The 23107-nt window shown below is 34.0% G+C and overlaps 1 long non-coding RNA gene across 1 annotated transcript in view; it reads right to left on the minus strand.

The window, feature by feature from the left end:
• LOC130855037 (uncharacterized) overlaps window positions 1-16222 on the minus strand; it is a 185832-nt gene extending 169610 nt beyond the window's left edge. The window contains exons 1-2 of the long non-coding RNA XR_009054207.1: window positions 16080-16222; window positions 12995-13045 (exon numbers count right to left, since the gene is read on the minus strand). This is a non-coding gene — a long non-coding RNA (uncharacterized LOC130855037). The remainder of the gene's footprint in view (window positions 1-12994; window positions 13046-16079) is intronic.
• Between the last annotated feature and the right edge of the window lie 6885 nt (window positions 16223-23107).

A 23107-nucleotide genomic window follows, 5' to 3' on the forward strand; every position in this document is an offset into this window, starting at 1 on the left:
TCATGTCCCAACAGCAGAGGCAGGACAGCCTGGAGAAGTCATGAAGTAACACACCTTTTGTCTGCTCACATTTCTTTGGTCAGAACTTGTAACGCATCCAACCTACAAGCCTGATAAATGTAATCTTCAGTATTCCCAGAGGTAAAGAAGAACCAAATATTAATGGCAACTAGTGAATTACAGTGAAACCTACAGTAATGCTGATCTGTTCTGGTGTGAAGTTACATAGCATAAGACAGGCTAGCCTCAGCCATAGGAAAATATTCAGAGCACTCACTCTGTGATAACTTGCTCTGTGCCAGGCCCTGTGCTAAACCTGTACCTAGTAAGAGAATTCAGTAATATAATCCTCATCACCACCCAATAACACAATAAGCTTAATGACTTTTTGAATTTTAAACTTGGAAGAGAACTTTCAAATGATTATTCTAGAACAAACCTTTTATTTTGCAGATGAAGAACTGATATCAAGAAGAATGAAATGAAAAGGTACAAACTTCTAGTTATAAAATAAATAAGTCCTGGGGAGAGAGCAGATCTTAAAATTCTCATCACAAGGAAAAATGTTTGTAACTATGTATGGTGATGGATGTTTACTGGATATAATATGTATATAATATACACCGAAACTAATATAATATGTCAATTATTTTTCAATTTGAAAAATACAAAAAAGAAAAAAAAAACTCAAAACAAGGATACTGACAGGCCCACAGTCAAAAGTGACCATCCTATGAGCAGGAGACTGGAGCCTTTTTATTTACTACAGAGACTCATACAAAAAAGGACAAAATAAGTAAATTAACAAGAAAAAGAAAAGAGTTAAATGATGAGTCTCAGACAACATAAAAAAAAATGAGTCACAGAGTTAAGAATCAAGCTCAGAATAAATTCTAAGTCCACAGTGATTTTCCTCCATCATACTATTCCTCAGGTGCCATAGTTTGGATCCCAAAAGTTACATGAAGGCTCTGTGGCATTTCACAGAGTTGAGCAGAATTACTGACATAAACCTCTCAGTAAAGAGTATAAGGATGTACTTAAATTATTATACTTTATCCAATAGTGATATAATCTCTATGGTTTACTCAGGAATACATGGCTGGTCACGCAGGTTTGACAGATGTCCCAAACGACAATGCATTATTTGTACTGAAAACCTCATGGTTTAGTGGAGTGAGAAGAGTGTGTGGTTTTTCCCCTATTTACTCCGCAAATGCTTATCAATGAAATCTCTGTCTTTAGGATTCATAGCTATATTTGACACTGTCATACCAACTTCTGACTAGTATGCATGACTGGAAGGAAACACAGCACCTCTCTGGCCAATTCTCATGGCTTACTATGTTCACTTAACCTAAGAATAGCCACACCACGGCATTAACTAATTTCCCTGATTCAAAATTCCAAGCAAAACTGCAAAACAAAATGAATTTTAATTACCAAATGCTACAGGAAATTAACTGTATTATTTAAACTGGCACTTAGATTGAGATATATAGTCACTGATACAAGTGGAGTAAATGTAAAAGGTAGTTTACTTTTTGGTTGCAGAATTTAACAAATACTATGTTAAAGTCTACAGGCAAGAAAGAGATTTAATTCAACAGTGACTTATAAAATAGATAAGTGATATCAAAAAAAGAGATATAAGTTATGAAATTAGACAAAAAAGGGCTTTTATGAATGAAGAAATGATTTTGGAAAAGCATGGGTGAAAGGTAGACTGTACCTCCCAAACTTTGGTGCTTACCTCTGAGGAGTGTGCAGAGGCTATTATAAGCATGGAAAAGCTTGCATGACTTTTTATTATACAGCAGGAATTATAACGGTAGTGGGTCACTTAGTCTTCTCTGCGGATATGTGTCATCTGTCGTTTATAATAGGATAGCAATGAACTCTGAGAAACAGATGGAAAGAATTTACAAATTGGATCAACACAGGTTTGTGGTTTTATCATGTCTTTGGACTTCAGAGTAAAGGACTCAAATTATCCTCCAGCAGGTAAAGAAGGAAAAGACCAAGAATTATTATCTTCCTTTGAACATGAACTGGACAATAATATGTATAAATGATGAAAGGTTACATTCAGTTACAAAGTTGGCAGAGCATCTAAGAACCTTCCAATTTTATATTAGAGAACAGAGGGTTGGCTGAGCCCTAGGCAACAGTACTCAAGACACCTGTCGCAATGAGGGTTTTAGTCCTGTCTACTCCTACAGAATCTATGTCTTCCATTTCTTTTGGCATATATTTGAATTGTATACTGAAACTGTGAAATAGAGAGACAGATTTAATAATCATTCCACTTAGTAAGTACAGCTGGGGCAGGTAATTAAACAGGTTTTCTCTTGCCAGCAGGCCTAAAGCGATGTAGCTCAGAGTCTCGGTCACACTACTGGACTGAGATGGAAAGCTAATATTAAACAGGACTTCTCTAGACAGGTCCATGTCAGCATTGCTGTTCTTAGCAAGTAGGAGTTATTAAAGGGGCCTCGTCAGGCCGCCAGAGGCTTGCCAAATCATCAGTCTTAGGAATATTGGATTTATAGCCTGAAAAATGAAAAGGAACTAGACTAATTGAAAAATTATCATTATTATTATTGAGGTGGCTGGTATTTAATAAAGTATGCTTGTTGTGAATCTTTGATAGTGTCATGATATGAATAACTAGTCAAACATTGGGGAAATAATTTCTCAATTTTCAAAATGTTTAGTTTTCTTTGACTTATGATAATACACATTTAATTGATGTCAGATATAGTAGTCTAACTGTGTGGAGGTTGAATAGCCACAAAAGACTCATAGGGAGATGGAAATTGATCTTAGTTAAAAAGCAGTTTGCTAGGAAAGGGTTTTTTGATTGTTTGAAAATGGAAAGTCAAAACAATTTAAATGTTTTGCACTTAAAAATATGTCAAATATATCCCTAATTCAGTTAATAATTTTCACTATATTTATTGTACCAAGTATATAATGCTATGTAACAAATTACCCCTAAACTTAGTATCTTAAAATAGCAAACAACTTTATTATACCTCAAAACTTTCTGGGTCAGGAACTTGGGTAGGACTTGGTTAGGTAATTCTTCTGCCCCGCATTGTGCTGTCCTAGGTCACTTGGTGGTATTTAGCTGATTGCTGATCTGATCTAGAGAGTCCAAGACAGCTAGTGCCTTGGTGGGGACAAGTGGAAGTCAGAGTCCAGCTGTGCCTTTTTCCTTCTCCATGGAGTCTCAGGGCCTCTTCACAGGGCCATATCAGCACATACTGATTAACCACCACTGGATTGAGGTATGCTACCAACTTAGTGATTGCTGATATCAATGATACATCAATTCTAATTTCAACACGATGCCAAAACTATAAATATTCTTCACATATCAAACATAGGGTTTCAACAAATACTTTTGAACAGCTTATTGATATTTCAATCTTGTTCCTGTCTGGGAAGGCATCAAAACTAAGTACAAGTTTTATCACCCTATCCTGTGGTTCTACTTCCAAATGGGTGTGTATGGTGGGGGGGGGGGGGGGGTTGGTAAGCAGAGAAGGGGCTTTGTTGGAGCAGACTTTTCAATGAATTCCCTATATTATGTGTTTTTTGTTTGCTTGTATTTTGGTAGGATGGGGGAAGAGGATGGGGGGATTATAAATTCAGTGACCTAAATGGTGGTGTATTTTTCACATTAAAATACATTTGCTTTTATTAAAGCTTTTTTTTTAAACTGTCTTAAAATATTTTTAAAAAGATTAGGATTCCTAATCAATATGAACTCAAACTGCATGCACCATGCTAAATATAAAACATTTGGGCAGCTGTGTAATATGAGATATATACAATTTAAACTAGACAAGAACAATGCAGAAATAAACACAGAATTGGAACTGTTGCCTGAATATGTAAAAGTAGAGACATAACTCTAAATCTATTAGACTTAGAGAAAGCTAAATTTCAGGGATAGTCACACAATATAAGGCATTAAAATTTATACTTTATTTTAAAAAATTTAATTATTTTACTAGATAAAACTTTTATATGGCCCCAATTTTATAAAATACATTAAATGTAAATTATAGAGAAAAAAGTCTTTCCCTACCCCTATTCTCTATCCACCTAGGTCTCACCTCTGCCCCACAGAGAGCCAATATCAGCAGTTTCTTTATGCATGTACAAGCAAATATGAATAGATATTGTTTTTCTATTTTCATAAAAATTTTGTATTCTATACATGCTATTTAGACCCTGATACTTAACAAGAAATCTGTCCATATCCACACTTTAAGTGCCCTCTCATTTTATCAGTTGCATATTATTGCATTATACAAATGAACCATAATTTAAACAGCTCTCTGTTGATGAACACTTGTCTTTAAAAAAATTTTTTTATGCAGTTGATAACCTAGCACATACTTGTATTATTTAAAACACAAGTATATCCATGGAAAATTTTCCAGAAGTAAAATTAACTCAGTCAAAATACATATGCATTTGCAGTTTTCATAGATATTAGCAAATTGATCATCATAGAAGCTGTGAATGCACACTCACTCTGGAAGTGTGTGAGACTGGCTTCTACACAGTCTTACTAACAGTGTAAAATGAAAGTGCATTCTTTTTTCAAATCGGTAGGCTAAAAAATGGCATTTCTGTGTCATTAGTGTATATTTCTTTTGTTCTCATTGAATTTATGCTTTGCTTTTCACATTTAAAAGAAGAATTTCTTTCCTGTGAACTGTATGATCATATTCTTTCATCAAAGATCTCTTGAGTTATTGTTGTTTTTCTTAATATTTCTTATAATATTCTTTAATATTAATATTTAGGAAACTTTGTATATTAGCGTTGAGATATTTTTGACCTGACTTAGCAAATATTGTTTCTTCATTTTTTTGTTTTCCCTTTGACTATATTTATATGTATTATTTGGCTTTACAGAAGTTCTTTACATTTATGTAGATGAATCTATCCATCTTTTCTTTAATGACTTCTCGATTTTGATTTTTAGTTAGGCTTTATTTCTCCAGTTTTATAAGGTAATTCTCTGAGTTTTCTTCTGGTATGTTTATGTATTGTTTAAACATTTGCTTTATTTGGAATTTATCTTGGTGTCTGGTATGAGATGTGGATAGTTTACTTTTCTCCAGTTATTTCAATACTATTTGCTAAATAGTTCATCTTTTCTTCACAAATTGATATGCTAACTTTATGTTTTGAATTTTTATGTATATTTGTATAGACTTCTGGATGCTCAATTCTGGGCCATTAATCTCTCTGTTTATTTATGAGCCAATACCTTACTGTTTTATTGTTGAAGTTTACTAATATTTATTATAAAAATATCATAAATAATTGCATAAGATTAGTCTTCCTTATTGTCTTCCTTTTTTAAAGAATTTTTCTCAAAATTTTTCTTTGTATATTTTTCTAATTAAACATTTTAATTAGTTGTGATTATGATTAATTATTAGTTTGTCTAATTTTATACTTATTATTTTTATTTAGGTTGTATCAAATTTATGGAGTAACTTAAAGAGAATTAAATCTTTTTGATATTGAGCATTCATAGCCAATGACATAGTATATTTTTACATTTGTTTATGTCTATGCCTTGTCCTTTGATACTGCTTTAAATTTTTCTTGAAAGAGATCTTTTTCATCTTTGTTATTTTTATTCTTTCCTGTTTAACCTTGATATCATAAATAGGGTTTTTTTCTAGAAATATTTTCTAACTGGTTTTTATTTGCATCTATAAAAGCTGTTGGTTTCTGAATATTAATTTAATATCCCTTTAACTTACTGATTTTTTGGTAAGAATTTTCTAGTTTATTCTCTTGGGTTCTATAGATAAAACAATCATATCTTAGCAAATAGAAAAAATTTTACATGCTCCTTCCAAAATGCTTTACCTCTGATTTTTTCCTCAATTTAATCTCATTGACTTGTGAACTGAGGCAGATATTTTTCATCATGAATCTATTGACTTCTGTCTCATTTGGTGTTACTAAGTTGAACAGTACTTGATTTCTTTTTTCAGCTACAAAAATGACATTCCATATAACTCAACTAAATGTTTATCAAATGTGGTTGCTAAATTTTTTCAAATGCTTTTTATTGTCTGTGGTGGGGATTTATATTACTTATTTTAATAGATTTCCTAATGTTGAATCATCATTACCTTTATGTAATAAAACCTAGTCATGAAAAAATTACCTTTTAATGTTGCTGCAGTTTCTTCTTCTTCTTTTTTTTTTTTTTTTTTTTGCTGCGTTGGATCTGTTGCTGCATGCAGGCTTTCTCTACTTGCAGGAGCAAGGGCTACTGTTCGTTGTGGTGCGTGGGCTTCTCACTATAGTGGCTTCTCTTGTTGCAGAGCATGAGCTCTAGGCACGCGGGCTTCAGTATTTGCAGCACGAGGGCTCAGTAGTTGTGGCTTGCAGGCTCTAGAGGACAGGCTCAGTAGTTGTGGCACATGGGCTTAGTTGCTCCATGGCATGTGGGACCTTCCTGGATCAGGGATCCAACCTGTCTGTTTCCCTTGCACTGGAAGGAGGATTCTTAATCACTGCGCCACCAGGGAAGTCCACTGTATTTTCCTTTTCATTATTTCATTTAGAATTTTTGCAGCAATATTTATAACTAACATTGTTCTATAGTTTGTTTTTAAAGTACAGTCTTTAACAAGACTTTAGTATCAATGTTATATTCATTTTATAATCTGCTTTCTTTTTTATGCTTGAAGCAGTTCAATACTCTGTTAAATATTTATTAGAAATCTCCTGCAAAGTCCTTTGATTCTACTGTTCTCTAGGAGGATTAATCTTTGACCATTTTTATTTCAATTGTTTTACGGAAATAAACCTTTTCTGATTTTCTGGCTCTCAACATCAGTTTTGACAAATTACTTTTCTTAGGAAAAATATCTTTTATTCAGATTTCAAATTTATTTTTATAATATCAACACAGCACTTATCAATTATCCAATTTCTTCTATTTTTGTGTCTTTTTCAACATTTTGTCATTTGCCTTCCTGTTATATACTTTCTTCCAACTGATCTTAACTAGTGATTTTTCTGTTTTATTGTTGACTTTTTTCTTCAAAGAAACAGTTTTTCGATTTTGATTGTTTTTACCTCATTAAATTCTAATATTGCTTTTATTCATTATTTCTTTTGTTTTTATTAATTTGTTTTTGTTATTAATTCTTTCCTTATGCTTGCTTTCAACTTGTTTCTGTACTTCTGACTGTTCTAATGTTACTTAATACATTTTTTCTTTTTAACTGATAAAAGTATTTGACTGTGAATTTTCCCTGAACACTGTTTATCTATATTCCATATACTCAAATATGGGGTATTTTGTATTATCTTTGTTTTTTAGAGGTTTTACAATTTTGATTAGCACTTAATTGGAGTTAAGAGAGAACTTTTTGTCCTAACGAGATTTTTAGATACGTACACATACTTTTTTGTTAACTTCTAATTTATTGCCTTTTTGTCACAGAATATTGTTTCTACCACCTGTGATAGTTAATTTTATGTATCAGCTTGGCTGGGCCATGGGCTGCCCAGATACCTTGTCAAACATTATTCTGGATATTTCTGTGACAGTGTTTTGGATGAGATGAATATTTAAATGCGTAGACTTTGAGTAAAGAAGACTGTCTTCCATAATGCAGGTGGGTCTCTTCCAATAATTCAATCATTTGAACACCTGAATAGAACAAAAGGACAAAAAGTTCTCCCCCAAGCAAGAGAGAATTCTCCAGCAGACTGCCTTCAGACTGTCTACAGCAGACTGACTTAGGACTTGAACTGGAATATTGGCTCTCCTGGTTCTCCAGCCTACTGACCCACACTGCAGATTTTGGACTTGCCAGCCTCCAAAATCATGTGAGTCAATTCCTTATAATAAATCCTATATTTTATTGCTTCTGTTTCTCTGGAGAACCCTGTTAATACACACCCAACATTTTAGTCTATATTCCCCTATTATCATTCTGTTTGCTGAATTTTGTAGTTGTAAGATGAACTCATGTGGACAATATTTTCTGAATTTTTTCATTTTTAGTTTCATGTCTTTATGACATTTGCAGTTACTATAAAATTTGTAAATGGGCTTTCTTCACCTTTTATTATCTTTTTATTATTTTATAAGTTTTCCACTGTCTTCTGGAATTAAGTATTTCTAGGTAGAAATCTGAAGCCAGTCTTATTTTTTCCCCCTAAAAATATCTGGTTATTTTCTGTTCGTTGCTTTACAGTTAAAGTCTAGTAACATCACTAACTTCTGTCTGGCTGTTGAGCATTCTACTCAGTTTGCTTTAATCATATAATGTGTCCTTTTAATACGTAAATAGCTAGGGCATTGCCGCTTATTAGCTGAGACTCCATATAATTATCTGCATTTCAGTCTCCTCATCTGATAATAGGGAAAATAATAGGATTTGCCTTAGAGTGTTGTTACGAGATTGAGTTAACCCTTAAAGAATTTTTAATGCTGTGATGAAATATAATAAAGGATATTTATTTAATAAATTAATAAATAAAAATAAATTTCTTTCAGAAAAGTTTTCTTGATTTTATGTATTTAAATGTTATTCCAGTTTTCTTTATAGAGAATTTCAGTAATATGTGTATTACATGTTCTTTGCCTCTTTTCTAAATTATTTTCTCTCTAATCCTTAAACAAAAACAAAAACAGAATATATCGAGGTAATTTTTTAGTGTAAGTACAGAGTTCTATGAATTTTGGCAAATGTATACAATTTTAGAACACTTCCATGATCCCCAAAACTTCTGTCCGGTTGCTTGCAGTCTATTTCTGCGCCCATCCCTGGCCCCAGGCAATCTCTGATCTATGTCGTTGTTACCAGCGTTTCATCTTTTCTAGAATTTCATATAAATGAAATCACATAGTATGTAGGCTTTATATCTGGTTTCTTTCATCTGTATTGTATGTACAGTTTTTTCCCTTGTATTACTGTGTGGTATTTCACAGTATGGCTATATCACATTTTCTTCATTCTAATCTATGTAAACAGTTAATTTCCATTACTTTTTCTTGCTTTACTTATTTCTATTTCATATCTTCCTTACTGGGTTTTCTGAGGCATCTACTTCTGGGCTTCTTCACATTTCATTTTTCTGTATGTGATGTTTCTTTTTTTCCTACTTGTTCATTTCTTCCACTAGTTCTTGTTGTATCTTTCCCTGTTGTTTCCCTATCTCTGCCCTAAGTTTTGAAATTTGTCCTTTTTGAATTTCCTTCCTAGGGTGATGATTTAATTCAATTTTCTTAATTTTTAGTGATATGCTTGGCCATGCTCTTTATTTGTTCTGTGGAAACATTTTCTGAAGAGTGTACATTCATTCACATTCAGCCATTCAGTATTTAACGAATATATTATGAATTCCTACACTGCAGTGGGCACTGAGGATGTAGCAGCAAATAAAACAAAATACAATAAAAATTTGTGAAAATATTTAATATATCAGTTTGTGAATTGTATTAAGCAGGAAAATATAACTCAGAGAAGAGGAATAAGGAACGTTGGTGTGTGGGTCACAGTTTTAAATAATGTCTTCTGTGACAATTACTTTCAGGAGGTGATAGTTGATTAAAACTTGAAGGAGCTAAGAGAGTGACACATATGTTTATCTGGGGAAGAATATGCTAGGGAGAGAAAAGAGCAAGAAAAAAGTCTTTGAGAGATGACTATACCTGGAATTTTGTTGGAAAAGAAAGGCCAGGGGACAGAGAGGCTTAGAAGTCAGAGGTAATTGGATGTGAGATCATATAGGGTCTTGGGGTTTTTTTAAAGTTTAGTTTTTGCTTGAATGAGATGGAGAGAGAGCCCTGGAATATATGGAGTAGAAGAGGAAAGAATCTGAGGTTTTTTTAAATCTTTTGGTTAATTCTGTCATCTTTACTACATTTTTACAGTATTTATATATTGATTCTGTGCCATATCCTTTTATAGTACATATCCCTGAATAAGTTGGATTTTCCTAAACTAGCTATTTGTAGATTGTTCCTGTGGGAGTAGGGTGTGAGAAGATCTTAGGCAGCATTCCAGACATGACAACTTAAAGCCTCCCCTCCTGCTGCCATAGAGACACACCACTTCCTACAAATGTGGCTCCTCGGTGTGTCTTTGTGTATTCCCACAACATCCTATGTCTTCAGATTCTCTTATCAAGCTTGATTCTGAGGTCATGTTGTCTCCTGCTCAAGAGATGCGGCTTTTGCGCTTTTGAGAGAGCCTCTCACTTGCTGTTGATGCTGTCAGAGAACTGCCTAGCCATGTCCCCTTGATTTCTTCCTTCATAACGTCTAACCATCTAAACTTCTTTTAGCAGCTTTCACATGTATGATGGAGGCAACTTATTATAGCTGCATCCTGATTCTCCTGAAAATTGAGGTTACAGGGTGGTGTTTCTTTTCCTTGCTGCTTTGGTGTGATTTTCAGAAAGACAGGGGAAACATCCTGACTTAGATAGTATGGTCATTAATTTTATGTGTCAACTTGGCTAATATATGGTGCTCAGTTGTTTGGTTAAATACCATTCCGTTGATGTTGCTGTGAAGTTGTTTTTTAGATATGATTAACATTTAAATCAGTAGATTTTGAATAAAGCAGATTACCCTCCACAATGTGGGTTGGCCTCATTCCATCAGCTGAAAGCCTTAAAAGAAGAGACTGAGGTTCTCTGCCTCCTACACTGTTGGTGGGAATGTGAGTTGGGGCAGCCACTGTGGAAAACAGTATGGAAGTTCCTCAGAAAACCAAACATAAAATTACTATATGATCCAGCAATCCCACTCCTGGGCATATATCCAGACAAAGCTCTAATTGAAAAAGATACATGCACACCTATGTTCATAGCAGCAGTATATACAGTAGCCAAGACATGGAAACAACCTAAATGTCCATCGACAGATGAATGGATAAAGATGTGGTACACATATACAATGGCGTAAAAAAGAATGAAACAATGCCATTTGCAGCAACATGGATGCAACTAGAGATTATCATGCTAAGTGAAGTAAGTCAGAAAGAGAAAGGCAAATACCATATGATATCACTTATATGTGGAATCTAAAATATGACTCAACTGAACCTATCTATGAAACAGAAACAGAATCACAGACATAGAGAACAGACTGGTAGTTGCCAAGGGGGAGGGGGCTGGGGGAGGTGTGGAGTGAGAGTATGGGGTTAGCAGATGTAAATTTTTATACATAGAATGGATAAACAACAAGGTCCTACTGTATAGCACAGAGAACTAAATTCAATAAACTATGATAAACCATTAATGGAAAAGAATCTTTAAAAAGCATGTATATATATATGTATGTATAACTGAATCACTTTGTTGTACAGCAGTAATTAACACAACATTGTAAATCAACTACACTTCAATAAAAAAAAAGACTGAGGTTTTCTGAAGAGGAAGGAATTCTGCATTCAGACTGCCTTTAGACTCAAGATAGCAACATCAGCTCCTGCTGGAATTCCTAGCCTGCTGGACTACCCTGAGAATTTCAAACTTGCCAGCCCCTACAATTGTGTGGGTCAATTCCTTAAAATAAATAGCACTCTATATATGTACATACATTATATTCATTCTGCTTTTCTGAGGAACCCTAATATAGGTAGCCATATTTGTAATGAAAATTCAATAACTAATTTAATGTAAATAAAAGGGAAGTTTTGTAGAGCTATTTCATATTTAATAATATTTTATATTTATTCAGCATTTATATAAGTTTAAGGTTTCAAAGGTATATTTATCATCACATGTGTAATCTCATAGGACAAATTTTGGGAATCATAGTTTAAAATTCCAGGGAATTCTGTATTTTATTTTCATTCTTACTATAATATTTGAAAAGTGGTATTAAAGCAGAGGGATCAAGGAACTAAGGTTTTAAGGGGTTATGATTTGGGAAGACTATGTATTTAGGTACCAATAATTGGTAGATCACAGCCTGAAGATGGAGTTCATGTCATCTTTGAATAGAAACAGAAACATTCTAAATATTTTTCCTATCCAAGAACATACATATCATTTTGTAAGGCATTCTTTAACTATAATATGCATTTGTAACCAAAAATGTATCATAGAGATATAGCTTTAAAATAATTACTTTAAATGTGATAGATACACAGTGATGTCATATATTCTAGATCTCAATTTCAAAATATTTCTTAGGCATTCTTGTCAGGAACATTAGAGCAGGCTTAAACTTAAATCTAGGTTCAGAAAATCCCAAAGGTCATAAGAAAAATATCTAAACCTTAATCATTAAAAATATAATTAGACTATACATCTTTTAAATTATTGTTTTGTGTGATTTTATGTTCATATTAAGAATATAGCTTTGGCAGTATTCTAAATAAATATATAAAACTATAAACAGTAGCTTTTTAACATAGCTTGAATAGCTACAACTTAATATCCAATGTGAAATATAGTACCTAAAGCACTGTTAACTCTATGGGAACACATTTATTCATAGCACATATGAGAAACAACATTTTTCAAAGGATCTGTGCAGACCAGACATTTAACAATTATCAGAATTACCCCACAGGCTTGCTCTTTGAAAGAAAGAACACTTCCTTACATGTTCTCATAAGACACACTGCTTTGGGAAATTTCATATTCTTGAACTTATGCTACATTTTATAACTATTGATAGACAAATTATTTGCATAAGTGTTAGGTTGCCTTACATTTTCATTGTATTTATTTATAAAATTCATGGTGGCCATAAAGAGTGTATATGCTCCCCTAACGTAATGATTGACTGGTTAAATCAGAACTTAAACCATTACTTTAAGTAATGGTTTAACCATTACTGAAATGGTTAAGGCATTTAAACCTGAGGTTTCTGAAGATAACACATGTGAGTGTCAAAGATTATTAGATATAGGTTTCATACTTGATTGTATGTTATAAAACCTTCAGAACCAAATGTACTCACCGAATAGATGACATTGTATGGTTTATGGTTTACCCACACCAAAAGGGCATCCTATAAAGAGATGAAATGGAGGAAATAAGGAAATAAGCATAAATTATCCTACCCGAGATTAGATAAATATTCAGATATTAGACAAAGCTTTGTAATATGCTGGAACAAGTTTCAAAGGCATATTTTTTGTATTATATGTGAGATTTGGCCAAATATTTTCTAACTTTTATTTTGTTCTTAAACCCATAGCAGAAGAATCATGAGAAAGTCCTTAAATAAATAATGAGTCTCCATTTGGACGGAAAAAAAAAAAAGACCAAACAAATTTCTTAAGATGTTCCTTCAACTCAGACCATGAGCGAGAAAGTTTGTCAACATTTAAATATGCTATAAAGAATATGTAGTGGATTTTAATATCAATTTCTGGCCCACTTAAATGTGTAGGCAACAAAATGTTTTATTTTTGTCAGATCTGCTCTGGACCTTTCTTTAATACATCTCCCAGCTTGCTCTTATTCCTAGATGTCATGCTTAAAAATCCTCTTGCTTCAGAGAAGATAATGTTGGTTTTTCAAAGGTATTTATGTTTACGCATACCAGAAGCTCTTAAACCTAGTAAATCAGAATTTACCAGGAACCATTTTAATAGTGGCAAGATGCCAATCGAGATTTTCATTTATTAGTGGAGTGGGCATGCAGTTAAAAATGGGCAGAGCTAGGCGTAATGATGACCACTGGCTTATGCTTATCTGAAAGTTCTGTTCTTAAACTATCAAATCTATTAATTGTTTCCAATGGCAGGAAAATGATCTGTAGAATATGGGCAGCCTGTTTTACTGCTTAGTACCAGGAATGACTATGTGACATCATGGTGTCCTCCCTGAGTTTTTCCCCATACTGTTCTTCAATTTGGGTCTCTTTTCTTCTGTTTAGCATCATGACACTCCCTTGCTATTCTGATAAACAACTCTCTACCTTTCCTCCTATCTCTGCTATCCCTATAACCCCCAGCCAGAGCTCAGCATGTTTACTGTTTAATCACTTCATGCCCAGGGACACGAGGGCTGTACTGAATGAGGCTTGTAATCAAATGATAGAGCTCTACTTGATTATCATACTCAACAGTAGCCCAATACATGATTTTTCTAATTATCTCCCCTGTGGTGGACATTAGCCCCTGTTTGGTTTTCAATTATAATATCTATACGTCTTAGTCCCCAAATATTCCTAAGGGATATACTATCAGAATAACCATAGAGAAGATAGTCAAAATGCCAGGAAAGCAACTTCCTTTGATGACTTCCTTTTCTCTTCATGATAAGTTGGAGTGTTGTTAAGGAGAGGGGCTGAAGGAACATAGATGAATCAAATGCATTAGGTTTTCAGTTATTCTCAGAATTTTCCCCAGATAATAACAAAATTAAGTGCCATATTAATTTCTCACATTTTTTTTAGATATGTGAGCATCATTCCTTTTCACTGAAAGATTGTTCTAAGTGAGCTTATTTTCTGTAGTCATTAAAATTGTGGGGTTTTTTGAAGTTTAATTTGTTAAGTGACTTTTAAGTACATAATTCCTTAGAATCTGAGTCAGACTTTATTATAATAACATTATGTTTAAAATAATTGATGTTATTGAAAGTTTTTGAGGAAGTCTTCAATTAAATGTTGGTTAATATGTATTTGGTATTTTTACAGACAATAGCATTTATCATTTTTACTATTATTTCAGTTTTTCTGACAAATTCATAAAGAGATTTCCTGGAAAATGTTGAATTTGGCAAAATATTAATATTCTTTTCATGCTGCCTGTCCCAAAAGGAGATACTACGGAGTCATTTTGTTTGAGTGTCAAGTTTTATGGATGATGGTACTCAGAGTCATTTATATATTGCAGTTTCTTTGCACATGTCATTAATAGGGAGCTGCTTCCTTGCTTGCATGAATGTTTGATTTCTTTTTCTAGTTAAATAGTGATCCAAATGCAAAATCTAATGCTTAGGGTAATCATGTGAATTTATGACCATCGCTCGGATGCTGGGCTTTCAGAAATGAAATTGAATAGATCATATTTCTCCATAAATGTAGGTTTTACAGCTGAGATAGATCTAATATTGATAATCTCTTTATTTAACTGTTTCAAAATGCCATATGTGACTGAAAGCAACAGAATGGAAATAACTATGTTTATAGCACATATAACAGGAAATGAAAGCAAGATATGCAGTAAGCTTCTCACTGAAGTGAGCATCATATTAGTGCTATAGTGCAGCAGCATTAGGGGCAGCAATCAGCAGGCGAAGGAAGGGACTGGAGTACACTCAGATGTAGGATGAGGAAATTAAAATGGGAAAATATGGTCATTATTTTCAGATGCTCAGAATCTCCTAGGAGGGATAACTGGAAGACTATGTTAAAACTAACTTAAAATCAGAGAAATTTACCTGTTGATTTATTTCAACAATTTCGTATGGAACAAAGCACATCTACTAGGTCATATTTTCCCAGTATCTGCCCTTGTCAGATCTGTATTATTGCAAAACCATAACTCAAGGTACAACAAAATTTCAATTTAGGAGACCTTCCACTATTCTAAAGTGGATTCTGACTTTGACTTTTTCTTAGTCTGCATTCATGCATTTATCTCACATGGTCTGCTCAAGTGAAATTAGTTAAAGGGAAAGTGCTATGGAATGAATTGTTTCCTGAAATTCATATGTTAATACCTTAATACCTAATGTTGCTATATTTAGGAGTTAAGAGTTTTTAAGAAGTAATTAAGGGTAGGGGTCTAATCGGATGGGATTGATGGCCTTATAAGAGGAGAAAGAGAGATTTTTCTTATTCTCCACCATGTGAGAACACAGTGAAAAGACAGCTGTCTGCAAGCTAAGAAGAGGGCCCTGCCTATAAACTAACCATGCTGGCACCCTGATCTTGGACTTTCCAGGCTCCAGACTATAAGAAAATAAATTTCTGTTGTTTAAACCACCCAATGTATGGTATTTTGTTACGGCAGTCCGACCAGACTAAGACAGAAAACATATTCATTCCGAACACATATCTATGCTCAGATGACAGGACCATTATTTACCATTTCATTTAGTTTCCTACAATGCTTGAATGTTTTAGCAGCCATGATGGTGACAGATCCACACAGAGATTTTCTGAAGACAGTATTCAGTCTGCATTTGCTCACCATCCTGCACTCATTTGTCAAACTTCTTAAAATACAGAGGGATTCTGTGATTAAAAAGAAACAAGCAAACATAAAAGCCCTGTTTGAAATCTCAACAATCTAGACATGAATCAAATTACATTATTAAGGAACTATTAGGCACAAAATATATAGATGCAAGAAATCTTTGAATTTTATCCTACAGAATTTAAATCCTCTAGTTATTCAACTTACAGCTCAAGTCCTGGAATGTCTGTTTTAAGATGTGTGGGATCTAGAAGGGACCCAAATGAATGCATATATTTCTAAGGAAAAAGGCAAGGATTTCTTTGAATTAGATTTTGGAAAAAAGAAGTTATTATTTACCAATGTATCCAAATATATATAAAGGTGAATAGATCATCCAGGATAAGTATAATAAAGACCAGATTTTAAATTTCCAGATTAAATTCTGGAGGTATCATAAAATTCATAATAAAGCCAAATAGTATTTTTAAGCAATCCTAGATATCACAGCAAATGGACAGAGAAAAAGTGTACAAATTATATGACAGAAAAACTATATGCTTTTAAATCCTGACATAAAAGAAGAAATTATTTTAAAATAAAAACAAGCCCTTTTAAGTTTCATCATATTAGGATTTATTTCCCATGTTTACACACATATTCATTCACCATATATTTTAAGTACCTACTAAGTACCACCAGTCACCTTGCCAGACTCTGGGCATGAAAAGGATGCAAAGATGGCCTCCTTCCCTGCCTTTAAGATTTTCTACACACAAAAATGGCCCATAGCTCTGAGATTTGGTAAATTGGAAATTTGGACTCAAGGGAGCCACAGAGATATTGCTATGAATCCAATCTGTTGTAGTTTTCACAATAGAGTTCTTTAAATATATAGCCTGTTGTGAAAATCAGAAAGAAGATACTTCATTTAACTGAAAAAATAATATATAATAAATTATTTCTGACTCCAAAATCAAACTTAGACTGTCTCATGAAGATTTCCCTCTCTAAAAACACCAGTACAGAAACTATACAATGTAAGTCCCTAGAAGAGGACTTTTCCAAAGTAACTATGCTTCTCTGCCCCTAGAGATGATCTTCTCCTGTTGGATTCATTAATAGGTATAAACAGAAGGAGGCTAGAAGGAATGGAGAGGCATGACTCTTGTTCTCCTTTTCACCATTCTCTCTTTTTCTTTTCTCCTGTAGATTGGGGGGAGATTTGTTTATGTGAGCAACATTGGAGACTAATTCATGGATTTATGTGGTTTATATGTAACATCTATTTAGACTTCAGCCTCCAACTTCTCTCCTCATTTTTGCTTCTCCTTTTGTTTGTCTATCCAACTCATTTCTTATACTGACCTTTAGTAGGTACTGCCGTGGTTTGAATACAGTTTTTACCATCAATATTTTAATCTAATGAAGTATATATCTTTACAAATGCATTCTGCTACACTGTGATAAAATCTTCACGAATATATAATACTAGCTGATTAGGTATTTGTGACATATCTAAATGTTGCACGAATTGATTTCTATGTGATTTCTATTCCATTATTTTAGTCACATTTATCAGATCCAGCACTTCGATGATATAACCTAATTTTGCCAAAATCAAGACTATATACCACATAGATTCAGGTAGACCCATTAAACTTGAGTTTTCTAGTTCTACAGTGTCCACCCAAACTTCTTATCTCATCTAATTTTAGGCCCCCACATTCCTCAGTCTTGGCTTAGCTCAGTTCTGTTTCCATAATTCCCACAACAGACACAGGGAAAATAAGTTATGAGCTGTTCACTGAAGAGCATTATTTCCTTGTCCTTCTCGGCACATTTTGGGGATCTGCTGTTCCACTATGTGAAGGGGCAATGCGTGGGGAAGTTGTCAGCAGGATGATAAACAGGTGCAGAATCACCTCTGGATTGCAGTTGACAAGTTACTGATTGACTTGATTATTCAGATTATCTATTGCAGTCTTGGATATTAAAAAAAATTTCATCATTGTAAAGTTGATATTGAAGACACTTGGGAAATAGATATCCTGGGTTCTGGTCTTCCTTTTGGTACTACCTATATGGTTTGAGAAAAGTTAGATAATCTTTGTTCTTCCTCATCTGTAATCAGTGCTTCTAGACTATACTAATGATAACCTGTACTTTCCTGACTCTTCTCCTTCTTCCCATTTTTCAAGAGCGGCCAGAATAAGCCAACCATCGTAGTTAAGGTTTATAGCAATTTAGAGAGACTCATTCAGCACTCTGTGTGGAAGTAGTCAGCTGGTATATCATTGTTCATTTTGCTCCCTGGTTGGTAAGGCATTACTGTTACACAAATCCTTGAGGAATTTGCTAGAAATAACATCTTAGATATCAAATATAAAAGAAAATATGTTAGATCTTCAGACATTCCTTATGCTCTGTCTTATGGTTGACTCATGTAAGTATTGGGTTGTCTTTCTTCATATGAATTATTTAGAATTCTATTTTCATTTTCACTCTTCAGCTGTCTCATTCAAGTTGACTAAAATCTGTATGAATGGTCACATCAAAGATCTTTGATGGTATTTGAATCACCTTCATTTCACCTTTTTTTTCTGCTTATGTTCAGTATAGAGATAACTGGATTCTGGGGAGCGAACTTGTCCATAATTTTTATAAGCTAGCATTTACTTCATTGTTTTTCTTCTTTCGTATTAGGAAATTACAAAGAACAGACCACGGTGGAGAGTTCTGATATCTTTGATACTCAAAATTTAAAATTGAGGTGACAGGAAAATTATTTTGTGTGTATATTTTAATGTTACTGCATAATTAATGCATTCTAGTGAAAAAGGAATATAAAACATGTACATTAGAATATTCAGCTTACTCTTATTGTGGTAAAAACCAAGCTTTCAATAATTATTTTCTTTGGAAAAGAAATCCAACCATTACTACTACTGAATTATAAAACAACAAACTATCTCTTTCTCTGTGGCTTTCATCCATATAATTTACAGTGCAAATGCAATTTTTGGTTCACAAATGCTTCTATATTGAGAGCTGTGTGGAAAATAAGAATGCCTAGTTCCAATTTTCTTGCCAAACAAAGAAAACAAAATACTTCCCCATCTTCTGTATTATGTGAGTGCCAATAACGCCTCTTTGATGGTAGCTTTGTGTTGTATTGTGTTTTTGCTTTTAATTAAGATATATTGGGTAAAATAGTGCTTCATTGTATTGTACAAAATACTGAAGCATGGGCTAATTACAGCCTTCAATGGGATTCAGTATAGACCTCATGTTACTGTCTCATGCCCATTTTTTAGTGTTTAGCAAACTGTTCTGATGTTATATTTTCTCCCAGGATTTTCTCTTTAGTTTCTCTTCATCCAAATGAAAAGCAATGACCCCTACCTAAAATGTTAATTAAATGGCTACCTCATTTGTTATAAAGTTTTTATTTAAAAATACCCTTATATTTTGGATGCCAAAACTCAATTTTGCCCCATATGGCCCTTTTCACAGCACTTGCTTTTAGAGGGCATAATTTTCACAGAAGGCAGAATTCAAAGTTAGCAGAAAGTAGGTTGAGAGCCAGACAAATATGGAAGAAATGTCACCCTCATCTTTATTTAAACCTGATTAACCTTTTTAATTTAGTCATTAAGTTTTATTGAAAATGAACCAAATACAGTCATTAGTTGTGGAGAGAGAACAGAATCAATTTAGACATTAAATTAAAGGGCAAAATCTCTAGAACTTGTAGGTAAAGATAAAATGGTAGGTTGCTCACTGCAAACTGATTATAAGGGAAAAATAATATTATCCATATTGAAACTGCAATTTACAGAGATGCCAATCTATTTCAGAATTTGCAACATTGTGATAAAACTCAAATAATACCTGGTATATATCTTTTCAAGAAACTGATTAAATACTTACTAGTTGACTTGAAAAATGACTACAGCTAATATTCCATTGAGGTGTCCTTGATTCCTGAGCATGGGGTATGACTGGGGTGGGAAATGGGAGTGTCGAAAGGACAATTTTATCTCCTTTTTTATGGCCTTAGTGAAATATATTCATCTACAAATATGAAGTAAACAGCATGTTTCAGGAACAACATCCACAGAAACAGAAGCAGCGTTTAAATGGAATGATATCAATAACTATGAAAGGTTCTGATTTATGTTATTTCTCTGACCCTTTAGTTCCTAGATGCTGCAATTTCTTTTGTCATGAATTTTCTTCAAACATTATTAGTGTTCATGCAAGTATCTAATCTTTTGTTGAACTACACTGGATTAAAATGGTAATTGTAATTATTGTAATTGTCATTTTCACTCTGCATGCTAAATACAATGGAGTGTATTAAATTGTTGCTTGAAAACTCATAATGCTTAATAATGTATTTTGAAAGTTGGTTTTGCCAACAGCAATAATAGTGATATGCAATTATATACATTATGGAGTGGTTACTATGTGTGCTTTCTTGGTTTATCTCCTTAAATTCTTACAACTACTATATGGTATCATGTGGATACAAGTAACTTGTTATTCTGTTCCCAGATGATGGTAGTATGTGTCTTTCATACAATTTCACATTTAATAGTTACATCATCTTCCACTCCACTAGGAAGTAGGGATTTTAAAAATGAGGAAATTGAAGCTTTGAAACTAGTATATGGTGATTTGGTTTTCAAACCCATGCAGCTTGATTCCAGAGCCTGTGGTCTCAGCCAGTAAATAATACTGCCTTTCTTTATAGATAATGCTTTACTTAAGAGACTGGAAGACTGGTCTTATAGATCTCTTCTTGTAGCTTTCTGCAAAATCAACAGTGCTGCATGAAAATGCTCATCTACCTTTCAGCCAGTCAACATGGAAGCACAATACTGCACTGGAGCTTTGTGTATACAAGAGGTATTTGTGTCATGGTCCTTTCATAGGGTTCAGTTTTAAAAGCTAAGTTAGATCAAACCCTAGGATATCTCCTCTCTTTCCTCAAGTTAAAGATTATGTCCCTAATGTGGGCTTCAGGTTCTGTATAATTTGGCTTCCTATTCTCTCCCTGATCTCACCTCCTACTACGCTTCCTTTTGGACACTGTGTTTTAGCTACTTTGCCATGTTGTTTTTCCTTCAATTTATCAAGGATGCTCTTCAACTTCAAATACACCCTTTGCCTGGAATGCCCTCACCCCAGATATCTACATGATTAATTCCTACAAAACTTCCATATCTTTCCCCAGTCTCAAAATCTCGATGACTTACTTTGCACTCTATTTATAGTGCAGATTCCTGGACCCTCACTCTAGCAGTTCTGATCTCCTTTATCCTTTCTGATTTTCTTTTCTCCTTCTAACATACTATATAATTTACTTATTTGTTGTCTCTCTTCTCTGTTCAACAGCAGGATTCTTTGTTGTTCTCTGATATACCCGAAATTCCTTAAAATAGTGCCCCCAAAGTGTAGTCAGGCTATGATTTTTATCGAGTGGAAGAATGGAGACAGCACCAATATTTTTGAGCAACATAGAGTTCAATTAAGTCAAATATATATTTTTGAATATGAATCTATAGGAATTCATGATTTCTGAAATAATCAAATATTTCTATATGATAAACGTAGAAGTTGAAAGCTGGGCAGCATTTTTGGATAGGCAAAGTGTCTTAGACAGTTTGGGTTGCTATAACAGAATGCCATAGACCAGGTGGCTTAAACAACAAACATTTATTTCTCACAGTTTTGGAGGCTGGAAGTCCGAGATCAGAGGGCCAGTACGGTAATTCTTGGTAAACATCCTCTTCCTGATTTACAGGCTGCACTTTTCTCATTCCACATGGTGAAGAGACAGAAAGGGCTAGCTCTCTTCCTCTCCTAAACCCATTATGAGGCCTCTACCCTTATGTCCCAATTATCTCCCCAAGGACCAAACACCATAACATTAGGGCTTCAACATAATGAATTTGGGGAGACACAAACATTCATTTCATAGCACAAAGAGAGAAGAAGTTGAGAAAATGCACAGAGACAGGAACAAAACAGATGATGACTAGGCCTGGTTAGAAATTCTGCTGAGCAACAGGCTGTGTGCCAGATTTAGGGAGAGACCCATTTCTCTGGAGTTCATTTATTTAATAAACATTTACTGAGCCCTTACTATGGGTCAGACACTTCTCTAGGTGCTCAGAGTTCAGCAGTGAATAAAACAGACAAAATCTCCAGCCTCGTGGAGCTAATAGTGAGCTGAGGAGAACAGAGATGACATGAAAACAAAGTAGCTGAATTCTATCAGGGCACGATGCAATGTCAGTTGTGTCCAAACAGGAATATGTGTGTATGAGATTTGTGCCTCACTGGAAATCTATTTGTCCCCTTCGTGCCAAATTTACATCCTTCTCTACTGGGAGGACTCACTCCTAGTCTGTAGGTGGTCTCTGATAGCTCATCCTTTGGTGCTACCCTTGGCTGTTATTTATATTTATCATCCAACGTGACCATTGTTTACTATTGCTTGACATCATTTATGGAATCACTTAGATACAATTTTTTCATTTCTTTAGAACTAAGAGATACTATATTTTTTGCACTCAAAATGGTAGAGAAAAGGGTTATGTGGACCTAAAAATGTTATATTCTTCTCTGTGGCTCCACCTTAACTTGCATTTGGCTGGGGCTAATTGACTGTTTTTTTACAGTTATGGCTAACCCCTGTTGCCCTGTATTAGAATTTGGAAGATGGAAAAATAGCACCATAGGGAGGACACCTCACACCTCAGAGGTCTGCCAGACAACTTTGTAACTCAGAGAGCCCTCAGGAAACTCTCAGACAAAATCTTCAAATCAAGCATTAATAAAGAAACAAATTTTCCCCTGCCTAACTCACAAAAGGACATATTGTGATTGTTGTATTTTGCATTTTTTGAGGAGGGGAGGTACTATAA

The sequence above is a fragment of the Hippopotamus amphibius genome, chromosome 1 (genome assembly GCF_030028045.1).
Source record: "Hippopotamus amphibius kiboko isolate mHipAmp2 chromosome 1, mHipAmp2.hap2, whole genome shotgun sequence".
In the NCBI taxonomy this organism is placed as follows: domain Eukaryota; kingdom Metazoa; phylum Chordata; class Mammalia; order Artiodactyla; family Hippopotamidae; genus Hippopotamus; species Hippopotamus amphibius.